Source organism: Triticum aestivum, chromosome 6A, assembly GCF_018294505.1.
Source record: "Triticum aestivum cultivar Chinese Spring chromosome 6A, IWGSC CS RefSeq v2.1, whole genome shotgun sequence".
NCBI classification, from domain to species: Eukaryota; Viridiplantae; Streptophyta; class Magnoliopsida; order Poales; family Poaceae; genus Triticum; species Triticum aestivum.
The window spans coordinates 595769703-595787945 of NC_057809.1; positions in this window are offsets into that span (position 1 = coordinate 595769703).

An 18243-nucleotide genomic window follows, 5' to 3' on the forward strand; every position below is an offset into this window, starting at 1 on the left:
GGGTTAGCCTACGGCTTCAACCTCCTATCCCGAAGGCGGAGTACTTCTCATTAGGCCAGTTTAGCAAACTAAACTCTAGCAGCTTTGAGAGAGAAATTAGGCTCCCCGGCTAGTTGTTGGGGAACGTAGTAATTTCAAAAAAAATCCTACGCACACGCAAGATCATGGTGATGCATAGCAACGAGAGGGGAGAGTGTTGTCTACGTACCGTCGTAGACCGACAGTGGAAGCGTTATGACAACGCGGTTGATGTAGTCGTACGTCTTCACGGCCTGACCGATCAAGCACCGAAACTACGGCACCTCCGAGTTCTAGCACACGTTCAGCTCGATGAAGATCCTCGGACTCTGATCCAGCAAAGTGTCGGGGAAGAGTTCCGTCAGCACGACGGCGTGGTGACGATCTTGATGTTCTACTATCGCAGGGCTTCGCCTAAGCACCGCTACAATATTATCGAGGATTATGGTGGAGGGGGGCACCGCACACGGCTAAGAGAACGATCTCCAAGATCAACTTGTGTGTCTAGAGGTGCCCCCCTACCCCCGTATATAGAGGAGCAAGGGGGAGGGGCGGCCGGCCAGGAGGAGGCGCGCCAGGGAGGAGTCCAACTCCTACCGGGAGTAGGACTCCCTCCTTTTTCCTTGTCCAACTAGGAGAGGGGGAAGGAAGGGAGAGAGGAGAGGAAGGAAAGGGGGGGCACCACCCCCCCTCCTTGTCCAATTCGGACTAGAGGGGGAGGGGGCACGCGGCCCGCCCTGGACGCCCCTCCTCTTCTCCACTTTGGGCCCATGAGGCCCATTAACCCCAGGGGGGTTCCGGTAACCCCCCGGTACTCCGGTTTTATCCGAAACATCTCCGGAACACTTCCGGTGTTCGAATATAGCCGTCCAATATATCAATCTTTATGTCTCGGCCATTTCGAGACTCCTTGTCATGTCCATGATGACATCCAGGACTCCGAACAATCTTCGGTACATCAAAATATATAAACTCATAATTAAACTGTCATCGTAACGTTAAGCGTGCGGACCCTACGGGTTCGAGAACAATGTAGACATGACCGAGACATGTCTCCAGTCAATAACCAATAGCGGAACCTGGATGCTCATATTGGCTCCTACATATTCTACGAAGATCTTTCGGTCAGACCGCATAAGAACATACGTTGTTCCCTTTGTCATCGGTATATTACTTGCCCGAGATTCGATCGTCGGTATCTCAATACTTAGTTCAATCTCCTTACCGGCAAGTCTCTTTACTCGTTTCATAATACATCATCTCGCAACTAACTCATTAGTTGCAATGCTTGCAAGGCTTGTGTGATGTGCATTACCGAGAGGGCCCAGAGATACCTCTCCGACAATCGGAGTGACAAATCCTAATCTCAAAATACGCCAACCCAACAAGTACCTTCGGAGACACCTGTAGATCACCTTTATAATCACCCAGTTACGTTGTGACATTTGGTGGCACACAACGTGTTCCTCCGGTAAACGGGAGTTGCATAATCTCATAGTCATAGGAACATGTATAAGTCATGAAGAAAGCAATAGCAACAAACTAAACGATCAAGTGCTATGCTAACGAAATGGGTCAAGTCAATCACATCATTCTCCTAATGATGTGATCCCATTAATCAAATGACAACTCATGTCTATGGTTAGGAAACATAACCATCTTTGATCAACGAGCTAGTCAAGTAAAGGCATACTAGTGACACTCTGTTTGTCTATGTATTCACACATGTATTATGTTTCCGGTTAATACAATCCTAGCATGAATAATAAACATTTATCATGATATAAGGAAATAAATAATAGCTTTATTATTGCCTCTAGGGCATATTTCCTTCGCTAGTGACCACACACTCATGTTGAAAAAAGGAGTGATGAATAATGATAGTAATAAAACTTTGCAACAACTAAGAAGAAGAACACTTATTATAAAACGGCTCATATAAATTTAAGAGCCCCCGAGTGACTTGGGTAAAAGAATTTTATGTATAATGATTGTATGTACCGAAGTACTAATATCATATTTTTGTTCAACCGAACTTTAAATGCGTCTTAACCGACTGTCGGCTTCTCCCTCTTCGGTCAAGGACCGAAAAGTGTTATGTACTCCACCTGTCGAGAATATCGATAGTGCTTCCGCTAACCAGGCAACCGGGACATAAGGCTGTAACAGACAAAGCACGCTCAGGGAACTTATGCTATATTACAGACGAAGTGTAAGAAGCATCTTCGAAGAAAATAGTACCCCCACCGATACCTTTCTTCGGTGCTCATTATTACTATGAGACTTGTGCAGTAGATTTTTTGTACTCATGAGTTCCGTTGTGTGCCGACCATGATTGAAAACAATAAGAGCGCTAGCTTTCGGCTTCACCCAGTCTGAGGTCAGAGCTCGGAGGACCCGGTCGTGACAATCGCAGAGGTGCTCCCTTTACTCCCTAGCCGAATAATTGGGAACGTAGGGGTAAGCACAGGAGCCAGGCAACCCAGCTTGCAAATCGCTTAAGTCAATATGGTGCATATTATGGCGTAATACACGAACAAGGAACGAAGCCGTACAAGTATAATCATATGCAAGAGGAAAAGCTTCATAAAGGAAGCCCCCAAATAAACGGGGTATTTGAATATGTGTGCCACAAACAAAGTTTGGACAAGGAAATTTTTTACAAGCAACTTTTTTCCAAAAAAGTATAATGCTTGGTCGAACCGAACACAAGTTAAAAATTAAAACTTTGATCATGAAAGCGACTTAGCTGGTTAATGTGTTCGGCATTGATGACGCGGTCCGAGCTTGATGCGGGACGAGGTTCCATCCCCCAAACTGGTCCCGAGGTGGCGGAGCGGAGAGCTCGACACACCGAAGTGGTGACATAGCATGGTCAATGCGGACCGGCAGAATGATGCCGAAGTCCCCAGATCATTTTCCTGTGCACAAAAATAGTGCCGATCGGAGATAATAGTAATAATAATTAAAAAAATCGTTACATAATAAATAATTTATGCAAAGTGAGTAGTAAAATAAATATGGCATGGCGCCGAAGTCAATGTCGATGCAGGGCGTCGGCGTGATGCGGTAAAGGCGTGGCAAAGCCTGAATTCACAGGTCGGTTCGAGTTCCGGATGCGGCGTTTGCCGGACTATGTACGAAAACTGACCGAACCACCACGTGACTGTCGTTAATGCGGCCATCATTTGATAGACCCGTGTACAGATGATGGACAAACCAGAGTAATAATTCCTTGGAAAAAATAAACCCAAACAAGTAAAAAAATACTAGGATTAATAGCACCTGGTTTATTTGTTGTAGCAATCGGAAGAAAGGTGATTCCCAAAATTGGGAATCGATCCGCACACCCATTGCCTGATGGGCGGTAAAGCGACAGTATGGTGATGCTGGCCAAGGTTGGCTCGCCGAGGCAAAGCCCTCGGTCCAGCTATCATGACGGAGCTGGTCGGCTAGTGACGCCGAAGTCTCCGGAGTAGGTTGATGAAGAGATGGCGAAGCCCCCGGTCCAGCCGAGATGTCGAAGCCTCGATGTCAGCTGATGAGTCGAAGTAGGTCGGCGTGATGGACACCAGCTTGAAGAAGCAATAGTGCGGCCATGCCGATGCAGGTCATGACGTGGTCGATGCCGGCTTGATGAAGTGACCGTGCGGCGATGCCGGTATGCCCGCTTCGTGTAATCCGTGGGGCGGCGATGTTAGTGATGATTTATCCTTCGTGATGTCGGACTCTTGTTCGGCTTGCCGAGATGATGATCCAAAGAAGTTGAGCTCGGCTCAATAAAGTGATGATGTGTCTAGCGCAGGTCGGCAGCCTTAGAGCAATATCGCCGGACTGGTTTGACACCAGCATGATGATGAATGCGGCCTCAGGGGAGGCTTAAAAATTTATGGGCGCGTGTTTAAAAACAACGCACAATACCCTAGAAGAGAATTCCTCTAAAAAGGTTGTTCAATGTCACGTTTATAAAGAAACATGAATTCGGGTCGGATCCGTATTCGCGCAGAAAACGGATCCGAAAATTGATCCACTCATCGGAAGGTTCCCAAAGTTTGAACCGTCGGATCAAGCTGAAATTTGGAGGGGTGGTAGATATGGGAACTCCGTAGTAGATGAACGGTTGGATCTTCCAAAGGACCTCCGAGCTAGGCTATGGAGACCACGCCCTAAACTCGTCCAGATTCCCATCCAGATTTGACAGGGCTCCGGTATATTGTAGATTGTCGGAGATTCCTCCATCGGAACTCGACGAAATTTTGCATGGCTATTGTAGACTCAATTCTGCACAATTACACCAAAAAGATTGTCAAAGCGATGCTCTAAGAGGTGGTGGCAGCGGATACAAGTTTACTGTTTGGAAAAACAGCACGGTCGCCCGAGGGCAATGTTGACGTTGAGCCCCCGAGCTCCATGGATAATTCCTCCATGATCTTGATAGAGATAGGAGTTGATGTTGATGAAGGCCCTCGTCCGAACATGACGATCGGAGATGGAGCACGATCCTCGGTCGAGCCAAGGTGACCAGTCGAACGGGCGAAAGATGCCGGCATTGCAGTTGACCTGCAGACGAGCCATCGATCCTTTTGCCGATTACACAGCGGAACTCTCAATGAAAGCAGCAATGTCGGTGTCAAAACCGACTGATCTCGGGTAGGGGGTCCCGAACTATGCGTCTAAGGCGGATGGTAACAGGGGGCAGGGAACACGATGTTTTACCCAGGTTCGGGCCCTCTTGATGGAGATAAAACCCTACGTCCTGCTTGATTAATATTGATGATATGGGTAGTACAAGAGTAGATCTACCATGAGATCAGAGAGGCTAAACCCTAGAAGCTAGCCTATGGTATGATTGTATGTATATGTTCTATCGACTAGCCTGACCTCGGTTTATATAATGCACCAGAGGCCTAGGATAACAAGAGTCCTAGCCGAATACGCCGGTGGGGAGGAGTCCTTGTCTTGATCACCAAGTCTTGTAGAATCTTCCATGTATGCGGCAGTTGTCCGAACTGGCCCATGAGTATACGGCCATGGGGGTCCTCGGCCCCATCTAACAGATCGAGAGACGACATGGTGAGTACCCCCTAGTCCAGGACACCGTCAGGGGTGCTCCATAGTTTCTGCAAATTTTTACAACATGGCAATTATTATTCAAACATGACAGATGGATATATTAGTGGCAAACGTAGAACTAGCTAGCTAATCACAATAAGGAATCATATTAATTAGTGGCCTCGACGCTGCTTCTCGAGGGTCTGGGGTGGCCTCGAGCAGCAACGCTTCAAGGGTTTGGGGTGGCCTCGACAACGCTTCTATGGTATGGGGTGGCCTCGACGACAACGCTCTTTTAACTTGGTAAATTTGGGTGGCCTCGAGAGAGTTTGTCGGGTAGGGGCGCGGCGGGAGGGGGTAGGAGACTGACATCATTTTTTTCTACGGTTTGGGTGTCTCTCGAACCCTCGACCCTCGACCCCTCGATACAACATGACAACAGGTGGATATATTAGTGGCAAACATAGACCTAGCTACCTAATCGCAACAAGGAATCATATTAGTGGCCTCGATGCTTCTCTAGGGTTTGGATTGGCCCCTCGACGACCCCTCCCCCCCCCCTCATGTCGAAGTTATCGGGGAGGGGTTATATCGATAACGACATACCCGATAAAAAAAGAAAAGGAAGAAGAAGAAAAAAAAAAGAGGAGAAGAAGAAAGGAATAGAGGAGAAGAAGAAAAAATAGAATAATTCTAGTTTTTCTTCTTCTCTTTTATTCCTTTCTTCTCCTCCTCTTTTTTCTTCTTCTTTTTTCCTCTTCTTATTTATTTCTCCTATTCTTCCTCTCCTCTTCTTCTCCTTCTTCTTCTCCTTCTTCCTCTTCTTATTTTCTAAAAATGTAACTTTTGCATATATAAAACTTTTCTAAAAATGCAACTTTTGCATATATATAATTTATTTTTCTTCTTCTAACTTCTACATACATAGATAAAACTTTCTAAAAATCTAACTTTTGCATATATGAACATATATACACAAAGAACATACATACATACATATATACAATTTTATAAAAATGCAAAAAACAAAACATTATATATATGAAAAAAAACAGAGAGGAAGGTTGGCGGCCGGACCGAACGTGGCGGCGGCGTCGGGCAGGGGCACGGGCGCGGCCGGGGCGGCGCGTTGGGGCAGGGGCGCACGGGCCGAGGGCGGCACGTCGGGGCAGGGGCGCGGGGAGCATCGCCGGCATTGGGGCAGGGGCGTCTAGGGCATCGGCGGTGGCGAAATTGAGCAGCCTGACGGCGTCGGCGGTGACGGCGAGGTGGACCAGCCTGACGGCGTCGGGGCAGGGCTTGACGACGACGGCGACGAGGAGCAGGGGCGTCGGGCGGAGAAGAAAGTGATGGATTTTGGAGAAACTGCTAAGTCTTGCTTATATACGCAGTGCATTGGTCCCGGTTCATAGGACAAACCGAGAGGAATGCCCCCTTTGGTCCCGGTTCGTGCCACCAACCGGGACCAAAGGTCTCTTTTCGGCAGCCCAAAGGGCGGGAAGCGGCGGCCTTTGGTACCGGTTGGTGCCACCAACCGGAACTAAAGGGTGACATTAGTATCAGTTGGTGCCACGAACCGGTACCCCTTTAGTCCCGGTTGGTGCCACCAACCGGGACCAAAGGCCTTGTGCTGCCTGCGTCAAAAGTTTAGTCCCACCTCGCTAGTTGAAAGAGCTCAAGAGTGGTTTATAAGCGCTGCTGCGCCCACCCTCTCAAGCTCCTCTCAACTGCAGGCTTTCGGGCCTAATCTGTTACTTGTGCATGTGGGCCTTCTGGGCCAGCTGCGGGCCTGAATCCTAGCCCAATGGGGTTTCTAGTCGTATTCAGGCCGTTGTGGCCCAGTAGGTGGCATTTTTTTCTAGTTTTTGTTTTGTTTTTTGCATTATTTATTTTATTTTCTTTTTTGCTTTATTTCTTTAATTCTTTTTGCTATAGGGTCACTAAAATTATAGACTTTCTATTAGTGCCATTATATTTTCAAATTTGAATTCTTTTAAATTAGTGTGAATTACTAGTTTGTGAATAAGTTTACTAAAAAATAGATTTTTGAGTAATTCTTTTTCCAGCTATTTAACGTTATTGTGTTTTATCATTATATTAAATTTGGTAATTTTTAGGTAATTTTAAATCTCTGTTTTAATCAAGAACAAATTTTGTTATTTTAGTTTTCTATTAAAGTTTTTAACAAAAAAAATCTTTATGAAAATTATTTTTGCCATTAATGTTTCGAACAAAAAATACTTTGATAATTTTAGTTGCATAAATTTTATATAATTTTAGTTTAAAAAATACTAGAGGTTTATAAAAGCTTTTTAGTTGATTTCTTTTGCTACTAGAGTTTTATAAAAACTTTTTAGTTGATTGTTTTTTCTATTGAAGAATATTATAGTTTTGTTTTAGTTGATCATAACATAATATTTTAATTGATTATTTTAAGTTCATTATTTTTGCTATTAGTTCATTCTTTTTACACTAAATGACCCTAAAATTGAAAAGCACTACAAATGAACTCTGAAAAGGTTGAAAGTTGGCATGGTATCATCATTTCACCCACATAGCATGTGCTAAAAAGTTGATAGGGTTACGGCAAAAACTAGATGCACTTCATGTACAAAACGGGCAATCTATTTCGAAGTATCAGCGTTTCGGACGAAAACTCATCTGTTACAAAGGGATTTTATTTTTTTGAACTTATTTGAACTCCAAACTTTTTGTGTGTTCAAAATGCATCATTCAAAGCCACATCATCAATTTTCAACCCTTTCTGACTTCATTTGTTATTTTTCATGCATTTACTGGTTTTTTTAGCATAAGACCCTGAAATTCAAAAGCATTTCAAATGAATTTTGAAAATGTTGAAAGTTGGCATGGTATCATCATTTCACCCACATAGCATGTGCATAAAAGTTGAGAGGGTTACGGCAAAAACTAGATGCACTTCGTGTACAAAACAGACAATCTCTTTTGAAGTATAATGGTTTCATACGGAAACTCATCTGTTACAAAGGGATTTCATTTTATTGAACTTATTTGAACTACAGACTTTTTGTGTGTTCAAAATGCACCATTCAAAGCCACATCATCAATTTTCAACCCTTTCTGACTTCATTTGTTATTTTTCATGCATTTACTGATTTTTTAGCTGAATGACCTTGAAATTGAAAAGCACTACAAATGAACTCTAAAAAGGTTGAAAGTTGGCATGGTATCATCATTTCACCCACATAGAATGTGCTAAAAAGTTGAGAGGGTTACGGCAAAAACTGGATGCACTTCGTGTATAAAATGGACAATCTCTTTCGAAGTATCAGGGTTCCGGACGAAAACTCATCTGTTACAAAGGGATTTCATTTTTGGGTTTTTATCAGTTATGCCACCGGTTGTGTCCCACTACTCAATTTTGCCACTAGAAATTTCAACTGCTCAAAAATGCCATCGCTTCATTAGACACATGCTTAAAAATGCCACTAAACGCCATTATTGTGATCTCAAATCTCTTTTGCCATGTTATAATGACATAAATACCTATGAACCAACATGCCAACTCTACCTCTATCTCACTACAATAAAGTATGGGGACCACCTGATCCCAACATCGTTCTTATTTTCCTATAAAATTATTCGCTTGGTTACTCCTGACAAGTGGGGCCACACATATCATTGTGAGATAGAGAGAACTGACATGTCGGTCTAGACTTATTTTTGTCATAGAACATGGTCAACGGGTTTGACGTAAAAATAACAATGTCTAATGGCATCTTTGAGCAAACATCTAACAGAACGATGGCATTTTTTAGATAACTAATGGCATTTTTGAGCAAGCATCTCACGGATTGATGGCATTTTTGAGCAGTTGCAACTTCTAATGGCAAAACTGAGTAGTGGGACACAACTAGTGGCATAAATGATAAAAACCCTTCATTTTTGTGAACTTATTTCAACTCTAGACCTTTTGTGTGTTCAAAATGCACCATTCAAAGCCACATCATCAATTTTGAACCCTTTCTGACTTCATTTGTTATTTTTCATGCATTTACTGATTTTTTTAGCTATAAGACCCTGAAATTCAAAAGCATTTCAAATGAACTCTGAAAATGTTGAAAGCTGGCATGGTATCATCATTTCTCCCACATAGCATGTGCTAAAAAGATGAGAGGGTTACGGCAAAAACTAGATGCACTTCGTGTACAAAACAGACAATCTTTCGAAGTATAAGGGTTTCATATGGAAACTCATCTGTTACAAAGGGATTTCATTTTATTGAACTTATTTGAACTCCAGACTTTTTGTGTGTTCAAGATGCACCATTCAAAGCCACATCATCAATTTTCAACCCTTTCTGACTTCATTTGTTATTTTTCACGCACTTACTGATTTTTTTCGAGCTGAATGACCTTGAAATTGAAAAGCACTACAAATGAACTCTAAAAAGGTTGAAAGTTGGCATGGTATCATCATTTCAACCACATAGCATGTGCTAAAAAGTTGAGAGGGTTACGGCAAAAACTGGATGCACTTCGTGTACAAAATGGACAATCTCTTTCGAAGTATCAGAGTTTCGGACGAAAACTCATCTGTTACAAAGGGATTTCATTTTTTTGAAGTTATTTCAACTCCAGACTTTTTGTGTGTTCAAAATGCACCATTCAAAGCCACATGCATAGATAAGTGACCAAAATAATAGAAGTTCATCATCACATTATGTGTGTCAAAAACCATTACAGATTCACATGGATAGATAAGTGACCAAATTAATAGAAGTTCATCATCACATTAAAAACAAAGTACATACATAGTTCTCATTGAACAACATATAGCTCTCCAGAGCATCTAGTTAAACCATACATTGAAACTATGTGAAACCTTTCAATGCAACAACAAATGCGATCATAATCACAATCAAGGTAAAAAATGATCCAACGGCATAATGATACGAAGCCTCGGTATGAATGGCATATTTTCTAATCTTTCTCATCTTCAACCGCATTGCATCCATCTTGATCTTGTGATCATCGACGACATCCGCAACATGCAACTCCAATATCATCTTCTTCTCCTCAATTTTTTTCCTTCAAGTAATTGTTTTCTTCTTCAACTAAATTTAACCTCTCGACAATAGGGTCGGTTGGAATTTCCGGTTCAACTACCTCCTACATAAATAAAATCTATGTCACATTGGTCGGCATAATTATCAAAAACAATAAATGAAGCAAATAGTTATAAAAAGATAATATATAACACATCCGAATCATAGCCAGGACGAGGGCCGACGGGGGCGGATACCAAAACCATCACACTATATAATAACAAGCAATAATAAAAGTTAGAAAATTAGACAAGTATCTATCTAAAGTAAGAATTATTTTCTTTCAGAAAGAAGAAAAGAACAAGAGGCTCACCACGGTGGTGCCGGCGATGAGATCGGCGCGGGCGATCGACGGCGGTGAAGACGGGGACGTGACATGACGGACCGCTAAACCTATGCAAATCTGGGGGAAAATGGAGCTTGGAGGTCGAGCTTCGAGAGGAGAAAGCTTAACTAGCGTGGCTCGGGCATTTCATCAAACACCTAATGTGCATAGGAGGTGAGCTAGAGCACCTAAATGCCCTCCTCGCCGGCCAGAAAAAACAGAACACTGTGGAGTGCTCTGCTGCAGCGACGGGGTATATATAGGCAACTCATTTGTCCCGGTTCGTGGCAAGAACCGAGACTAAAGCTCCCGGTTCTTGCCACGAACCGGGACCAATGTATGTGGGCCAGAAGCGAAGCCCATTGGTCCCGGTTCGTGCCTAGAACCAGGACAAATGGGTCCATACGAACCGGGACCAATGCCCACGAGGCCACGGCCGGCCCCCTGGGCTAAAGAATTACGACAAATGCCCCCATGAGTCCCGGTTCGTGACTGAACCGGGACTAATGGGCTTGCCCTGCCCGAACCAAAGCACTGTTTTCTACTCCCTCCGTTCCAAATTACTCGCCACAGAAATGGATGTATCTAGAACTAAAATACATCTAGATACATCCATACCCGCAACAAGTAATTCAGAACGGAGGGAGTACTAGTCATGCTATTGCACTGATCTAGCAATTTCCGCAAAATATCAGCCTTTGGTGCGTTCAAAATCTCCACTTCCCCCGTTGGCACCGGCGGCTAGGCAGGCATCCATCTCAATTCACAGTTCAGCAAATTTTTAGCAAAAATGGTCCAAACAAGTGTCAGTTTACATCAAAAATAAATAAAATATGTGTCAGTTGGCTGATAGTACATGTTAAAAGGTCAAAAGTCAAGAGTCATTGGTTTCCTGGGTGAGCTAATTCTTATCATATGTCCAATTAACCTCCAAGCTTATATATACATATGTCACCTTCTTCACTTTTGCACCAACTGGATATTCTTCTCTTTTGCACCAAATGAAAATACTACATTATTATCTCTTCCCCTTACAGTTTATCAGTTATGCATGGGAAACCACTATAGCAGGCAAGCTTCTTTCACATCCAGTCGGGTTGGTGTTGTCTCTTTGGCTTCCTATTTTGCTGGCTCCTTCATCGGATGTATCGTTGTTGGTCATTTGAGTGTGACAAGTTTTTTTTGCGGATGAGAGTGTGACAAGTTGCTGTAACTTTGGAGCAATTGATCACTGCTTGTGGGCTTTGACTTTGCGGTGTATCATCCACCCCATGAATCCTGCGTTGCCAATCAAAATTAACATGGTAGGATCAGAGACATAATTCGGCAACCTAAATTCGAGTGAGTTACATCTATGGGTCAACGTAAAATCCAATGCTAATTAAATACTACTTATTGCATAATAGGAGTAGTAATGAGTTAATTTGCATCTCACGTACGTTCCCGGGAGATGATGAGTCGGCCGTTGTAACAAAACATTGGCGTTGATGAAGATCAGGATGTCGTAGTAGGAGTCGACGACGTCCCGCATGTCACGAAGCTGGTTCGCCATGCTCCTTCCCCTCCGGACACGGCGCCAAAGCGTGCTCTTCTCGTAGTCGTCGACGAGACCGGCAGTGTCCACGAGCACCTTTGATGCGGAGCATCCTACGGACATCATCATGTACACCTTCATAGCACATCAAGCTCCAAGTGGACCTAACGAACCTAAGATGAACCCGCTCCTCTTCAAGATTTACATGAATATCTATTGGACTTGGTCGCTACCTCACCACGGAACATGATGCATCATTAGGTACAAGGACAACCGCCACCCAGCAGCTATGGAGCATCCCGGAGGCCATGGAGAAGGACCCCAAGGCCACGAGGGAGAAGGAGAAGCACAACCGCAACTGGACAGGAGGTCCCAGGCGACCCCGTGCGCACGGGCCCTTGAGACCCGTGCCCACGGGCTACACATGGCGCTACGGCTGTAGCACCCCGTGCGCACGGGGCCCCGTGCACACGGGCTCTACAGGATGGGCGGCCGAGATTGCATCTTCAACTCCCCCTCCGCCTCCACTTCGTCCCTCATTTCCAGCCACCTATATATTTCGTACCTAGACCATTTGTTAGGGGAAGCTAAGAATAGATCTAGATATTGGAGCTTAGCTCATGTACCTTCCCTTGTGGGATTCCTCTTGAGAGAGAGAAGACTCCATTGGAGTACAAGACCTCCATTGGAGAAGATCCCTAGTGGATAAAGCCCCCCATCTAGGGAAGGATCTATCTAGATCATCAAGCCCTCATCTCCTTCATAGGATTTGGGATGAACTCTACCATGTATCTTGTTTCCCTTTGATTGTTCATGTACCTTGTGGATCTTGTGTGTTTGTTGGTCTAGTGGATATGTGATTGGACTTGTTCTTGAGTGTTCCTCTTGTTTTCCCTCTTGTGTTCATCTCGTTCTTGGGGATTCCCCCCTCCAATTCGTGAAAGATCTCCACTTAGGGTTCCACCCTATAACATCTTGGTATCAAGAGCCATGTTGATCACGAAATTGGAGCCCCCCTCTTTGTTTTCTAGCCTAGTTTTGTTGATTTAGTCCCAATTTCGAAAATTCCCCACCAAAAGTAGCCCCAAAATATTTTGTGATTTGTTGGTTTGATGAGGTTTTGTTGGATTTGATCCATGGATTTGCTTGGTTTTAAGTGGATCTAGCTTTCCTCCACCTTCCCCTACCTTCCATCCTTCGATTTTGACCCCAGAATCGAGATTTGCCACGGATCCGGAGCTGTTCATCCGCTCCTTCGGGACCCCGTGCACACAGGCTTCGCAGACCCCGTGCGCACAACCCTTCCAGTGCACCTCGGCCACTTGGTTTTAGCCCACCCCACCCTCCCATACCACCCCCATACCCCCAGCTACACCCCAGCAACGAAATCCATCCATTTGGAGCCCAGATCGAGAAGAAATCTGCCAAACCCGCGTGTCCCAGGTGACCCCGTGCCCTTAGTGTGTGTACCGTGCGCACGACACCCCGTGCCCACGGGCCCTAGACCCCGTGCGCACGGCCCTCCCAGGCCAGCCGCGAGCACTTCACCGTTTCGGCCATAACTTCCACATCTGGAGTCCGATTTTCGCGTTCTTTAGCTCGTTGAGTAGCTATTGACATCCCCCATCCACCTAGATAGGTTCTATCACCATTTGACTCCATCAAATTTTTGACATTTTGGCATCTTTGCCTAGGCCCTCCACCATATCATCCGCAAAACCACCATAGCCTTCCGCAACCTAACCCTTTTTGCTCCTTTTAGCATTTGTGGTTGCTTGTGTGGTGACTTGAGTCTCCTAAGGTGTTTCGGCTACTTAGGGATGGTCGCTTCGTCATCAACCACCACCACCACTTCCGCATTGCTAACTCCGGAACCACCAACACATCCCGCTACCACCATTTGACATTTTCCTTGAGATTTTGAATTCACGGTTTTTACCGTTTCCTAAGGTGTTTCGGCTACTTAGGGACGGGTCTACATCATCTTGGTATCTACATCAAGACCACCGCCACTCATCATCGCCACGAGGTCGTCATCGACATCGACCACTTCCCCATTTTGACAACCTAACTGTAAGCAAGAACGGTAACCTCTATATCATCTTGGTATCGTGGTATTCCATCATTGTACATTCTTGCCATTACATTGTTAACCCCTTAGCCCATTTTGCGTCACTTGCCTATCAAGACTAGCCATTTGAGTATTGCCGGCAACGTTACTTGTGCACATTAGTGATCCGTACCTTCCTTTGCATACATATCATATTGGTATCATCTTGGTATCATATCATCTCTCGTGTCACAAGATCGTTCCTGCATATACAAAATCACTATCTTGGTTTGTGCATTTCGCATAGTGGCCATATAAAAAAAGAGAATAAGCTTTTAAGCAAAAGAAAAGAGAGCAAGAAGCTTGTAAGCAAGAGCCATAGCATCGCCACATTGCATACCATACTACCATATTGATCATCTTGGATCATCGAATGCAAAACACCGGAACATCATACACATAGCATACTTGGGATAGAAAGCTCATACATTTTGCATCTTATAGTGTGACGCCCTGAGTCTGATGCGCCAGGTGTCTTCCAGTTATTCGCTGTTGTTGCCTTGTCATTGCTTGCGTGTCGTGCATCTCATATCATGTCATCATGTGCATTGCATCATGTCATAAATCTTTTGCATCTCAGCTAAATAATTTGTGTGGATCTTCGATCCATTTAAATCGAGGCAAGAGTGACTTCTCTTTATAACATTATCCTCCTAATATCTAGGGAGCTATTATAAATATCCCATTAATTTGGATTCACCCATAAACACACTTGCAAAATATCCCAATGCCTTTGTTATCTTAATTCTTGGTCTCCAACATTTGCCATTTATTCTTTCATCATATCCCGGAGCTCCACCAAGAATCTTAACATTTTTTTGGACACTTCTAATTCCTAGTCCTTGATCAAATCATTTGAATTAAATCCAAATGACTTTGAATTTAATTCTTGCAAAGGTGTCCACTCCTATTTTTCTTGGACCGAGCTAATTTTTGTGAGTCCGGAAAGATTTATCTCCTTGTCAAACTCATTTGCTACTCCTCGGTTCATTTCTTTTATCTCCTATGTTTTTCTTCTTCTTCTTATGAGTAATAGAAAACGGAGGGAGAGATCCAGCTAGGCCATCCATCCCCATAGCCCTTTTGGGCCCCTACAGCCCAGCTGACGAGCTGACCGACTGGGCCTCCCTGGCCCAATCCCTCCTAAACCTAACCGCTCCCTAGCCTCGATCCCCTTTTCTCCTCTCGTTCCCTCACCGCCGCCGCACACACACACACCCGCACAGCGCCCCGCCGCCAGCAGTGCTGCATGCACACACGCCTCGCCCGTCGCCCTTCTTCCCTCGCACCGGCGACCCGGAACGCCGCCAAGCTCCGCCCCTACAGCTCCGCCCCTACAGCTTCTCCTCCTCCGCCAGGAGCCTGCGGAGCCGGGCGGCCCTTCCATCCTCACGCCGTCGCCCACTCTGCTCTACCCCGCCTCAACGACGCCGTCCTCCATGGCCGCTGCCGCTGCTGCACCTCGTCGCCGGAGACCGGTTCCTCTGCCGTGGCCTTCCTATTTCTCCAGCGCCGAACCTCCGCCGTCCGCGACCTTGGCTTGGCCGTTGCTGCACAAGCACGTCGCCCGCCCGACCTCCTTTCCCTGCTCCTCCTCGTGCGCCCGAGGTCAATGGCACCTCCAGCCTCCAGGAGCTTCGCCTCCCTTGCTCCACACTAAGGGTGAGGGTAGCCACTCCGTCCCGCTGCTGCTCTTCCGGTGCTGCGCCGCCGTCGACCTCCTGTTGCCGCGGGACCACCGCCTCGCTATCCTCGTGCGTCTCCACCTCTGTTGCCTCCATTTGGGGCTGTTTCATTTTGGGTTTCAGGGAAAAGTCCTCTCCGAGAGTGTACGAGTTTACAGTGTCGCGTCCAGTACCTCTATCGGCGTCTCCGGAATCGCCAGATCGTCCCGAATATTGCCAAGTACCACTTCGTTTCCAGAACGCGACAAGTACCACGACGCTCGGAGCCCTCGGATTTGTCAAGTTCCACTACCGCCGACTAGCACGACTACCGTCGCAAAAACAAGACCGTCAAGACCGGACCGGCAAGTACCCCGACGACCTTGTACCACTATCATCGCAATACCGCGAGCTCCCCTACCGACGGCCTCGAACATCTACGAAAGTGTACGACTACCGTTGCCCGTAGAACCGCGAGTCACAAGCGCCGTGAACAACTACCATCGTCGAGATCGCGAGAACATCTACTTCCTCCTCGAAACGTGAACGTCTACCGTCGACCCCAAGTGACTCGGATTCGTCAAGTCCTTCTACGAAAACGTGTACCACTACCGTCGCGAGTACCTCTATCGTCGTCATGTACCCCTACTTCCACTACGAACAGCCCGAGAACGTCTACTTCCTCTACTTTGCACCGAACTCGAACCACTCGAGAATGCTCCCTTGGAAGGTATACCCACCGAGACGACGCCCGTGAACGAATGCATGTTGTATGAGATGCACCCTTGTTTTGCCTCGAGTTTGAACTATCGATGCACGTTGCCCTTTTTTTTGCCTTGCCACCGACATGTGGGAACCCGGTAATCGGGACCACCCCACCATCCTTGCATGACACGCTCCCGTCATTTTCTTTTGCACTGGCATCCCAATCGGGTTACCGGAACCGGAACGTTGCCGTGGCACCGTTTCGTTATCGTTGCCGTGGCACCCCTTTTCGTTTCCGCAACGATGACAAATGCTTCATATAATGCTCATGTCAACATTTTTCCTAAAAAATTACGTCCAACTTGAACCTGTCATCCGCATCATGATAACAACATTTAAAATGTTTAAAGTTATTGTTGCATTAAATTGCTAAACGCATATGGGGATTTACCAGATTTGTTGTTTGTTATATTCGGCCCCATTTAAATTGCTTAGTTAGATAGTTTCTTTTATGCTTCACCTCTTGCCATGTTAACCAACATTTAATATTGTTGAGTACCTAACCGAGAGAGAACTAAATAATTGATGTGGTGTTCCGTCAATATGCAACTCGTTGCATATTGAGCTCCACTTAACTTGTAGTTTTGTTTGTGCCCCTTGCCATGCCATGCATATTTAAACCGGACATGCATCATACTTGGTTGTGCATCATGCCATGATTATGTGTTGGTTGTTTATTATGTTGTTTGCTTCTTTCCGGGTTGCTTCTCGCGTTAGCTTCGGTTTTGTTCCGGAGTTGTGAGGATCTGTTCGACTTCGTTCGTTTGTCTTCTTCTTGGACTCGTTCTTCTTCCTTGCGGGATCTCAGGCAAGATGACCATACCCTCGAAATCACTTCTATCTTTGCTTGCTAGTTGCTCGCTCTTTTGCTATGCCTATGCTGCGATACCTACCACTTGCTTATCATGCCTCCCATATTGTGAAGCCAAGCCTCTAACCACCTTGTCCTAGCAAACCGTTGTTTGGCTATGTTACCGCTTTGCTCAGCCCCTCTTATAGCGTTGTTAGTTGCAGGTGAAGATTGGAGCTTGTTCCATGTTGGAACATGGATATTTTGTTGGGATATCACAATATCTCTTATTTAATTAATGCATCTATATACTTGGTAAAGGATGGAAGGCTCGGCCTTATGCCTAGTGTTTTGTTCCACTCTTACCGTCCTAGTTTCCGTCATATCGGTGTTATGTTCCCGGATTTTGCGTTCCTTACACGGTTGGGTTATAATGCGAACCCCTTGACAGTTCGCCTTGAATAAAACTCCTCTAGCAAGGCCCAACCTTGGTTTTACCATTCGCCACCTAGCCTTTTCCCTTGGGAGTCACGCATCCCGAGGGTCATCTTTATTTTTAAACCCCCGGGCCAGTGCTTGTCTAAGTGTTGGTCCAAACTAGAGCCCCTTGCAGCGCCACCTCGGGGAAACTCGAGGGCTGGTTTTAGTTGTACGGATTGCTTATCCGGTGTTGCCCTGAGAACGAGATATGTGCAGCTCTTATCGGGATGTCGGCGCATCGGGTGGTCTTGCTGGACTTGTTTTACCATTGTCGAGGATGTCTTGTAACCGGGATTCCGAGCCTGATCGGATCTTCCCGCTAGAAGGAATATCCTTCGTTGACCGTGAGAGCTTGTGATGGGCTAAGTTGGGACACCCCTGCAGGGATTTGAACTTTCGAAAGCCGTGCCTGCGGTTAT